We start from the raw sequence: 2,501 nt of genomic DNA on the forward strand, positions 1-2,501 counted from the left end.
ATATGGTTTTCATAAATGAAGTTTTATGAAAAAATAACTATATTAATAATATGGTTTTCATAAATGAAGTTTTATGAAAAAAATAACTATATTAATAATATGGTTTTCATAAATGAAGTTTTATGAAAAAATAACTAACAAATGACAAAACTATTCTTTCAAAGTATGCGAGAAGGAAAAGAACAATTTACTCAGACATATATAGACATATATAGAAAAAACAGAAATATATAGACAAAACAGGAATATATAGACAAAACAGGAATATATAGAAAGCAATGCTTAAGTCCAATCGGTCAAAAGTGGGAGAATGTCATTTGATAAGTAAAACTCATTGTAGCCAGTCTAGACCATGGATTACTCAGAAATGGATGTTTAAATGGCTGGCCTATCAGCAAATAGCCAGTGCATGTTTTGCTACATAGCTATTGATAAGCAGATCCTATCATAAAATAGCCAGTGCAGATTTAGGTGTATCAGAATTTTTGTATAGAATTTTCACATCCCTAATATGAAACTGTGAATAAAATATTAAAAAACTCGTAATTTCTCCTTTAAAAGTGTGTTGTTTATTTTCTTTTTGGATTATACTTCCAAAATAAACTATTAAAGCTGTTTTAAAAGTAATAGAAATATTTTTTAAAAAAACAGTAATGAAATTAATTGAATGTTACGAACCTAGTATTTTTCAATTTTTAAACTTTAAAAATCTATCAAAATGTTTATATGGATTCAATTTTTACGATATTTTCAGGGTCAATGTGGAATTTTATGCTCTTTCCAATAAACTGAATATAATATTTTAGACAAACGTTTTTTTTTAAATTCACGCCCCCTATTTTCAAGTTTCTATTAAAAAGTAAATAATTAATTTACTCACCAAAGTTTTATATACCACAAATTGAAGATAAAGATCAATAAATAATATATTCCAATTTAAAACAAAAGAGTAGTGTTTTTAGAAATTTACCTGTAATGTCCGAAGTTTAAAACCTTTTTTTAAAAAACCACGTTGTTTGTTTTTGCTTTTGTTTTTTTTAATGAAACCTTGGTCCTTGCTGCTTTAATTGGAAAAAAAAAATAGGGCGTGACTTATATTTTTCGAGTAGTTATAAGCTTGGAAAGACAGTGGGTCGAATTAATTCACGCTCCCCATTTTTAAATGTATATTAATAAGTAAATAATTAATTTACTCACCAAAGTTTTATATATCACAAATTGAAGATAAAAGATCAATAAATAATATATTCAAATTTTAAAAAAAGTAGTGTTTTTCTAGAAATTTACCTGTAAAGTCCGAAGTTTAAAACCTTTCTTTTAGAAAAACACGTTATTTGTGTTTTTTTTAATGAGACCTTGGTCGTTGCTCCTTTAATTGAAAAAAATTAGGGCTTTAAATACATTTTTCGAGGAGTTATAAGCTTGGGAAGACGGGGTGGAATTATTCATTATTTTTCACGAAATTTCTGACACACCTAGTGCCGGTTTTGCTACTCAGCTATTGATAAGCAGAGCCACATGATATCTGGATGCACAATCCTATTTGATGATTGTCATTACAAATTTTGTAAATACCTCCGATGTAAGATCTCTGGGGAGATGCAACTTGACAGATGATCAAACATATGGGAACATGCGCCTCCTCGGATAACATCAAATGCTAAAGAAAGGAATACAAGCGGGCAAATATGTAATGGACAAAGTTGGTCAAATCAGACATTGTAATACGGAATACATGCAAACGAACTGCGCTTATCATTGATATTAACATTCTAAATGACAATGGCCTTAATCAAACTGTACTTGCAAAATGTCGTTGGCCTTAATATGCACAGGAAAAATATTTGAAAACAAATAAACACTTGAAGGCAATCCATGAACGAATAAGCTGTAACGAAATAAAGTTGGCTACCATAAAGGGAACAATGTCTATTCTTTTAAAAGTCCTTGGATATAATTGCAATAAGCATAATGAAGTCAGATGTTATCTCGAGGAGGCATTTGATCTTTTACAACTTCACTTCAAACAATTACAATTTAATCGATAATTGAAGTTGTAGAAATGTCTGGTTTGGAATATAAAAGATAATAGGGTACAATCTGGAATCCCCTAGGTTGCTCCATCCCAGATAGACGAATATGATGAGAAAATATAAGTAAAATAAACAAGAGACCAAGTTGATATTGAATACGTCTCAATAATACAAAAACAAATCTAAATGCCAGCACCAGGAATAACGTCTGCAATGTTGATGATAACGTTGGGTTTATTTCTAGTATGACAAAATCTATGCACACCACAATTTTGAATAAAGAAATTATTCCATTGCAACTGTATCGTTTTTTTAATCAGTTCGTTGATTGCTATAACAACTCTTTCCTTGCGCACACGGAACTACCACAATATGTAAACAAACAGACTAATAATAATATAACGTTCTACTACATTAAACACCTATTTTGTAACTATCAACAAGAAAATATATTGCGACACTCACATG

This window comes from Euprymna scolopes, chromosome 46 (genome assembly GCF_053919585.1).
Source record: "Euprymna scolopes isolate OS-2025 chromosome 46, ASM5391958v1, whole genome shotgun sequence".
Taxonomy (NCBI): domain Eukaryota; kingdom Metazoa; phylum Mollusca; class Cephalopoda; order Sepiida; family Sepiolidae; genus Euprymna; species Euprymna scolopes.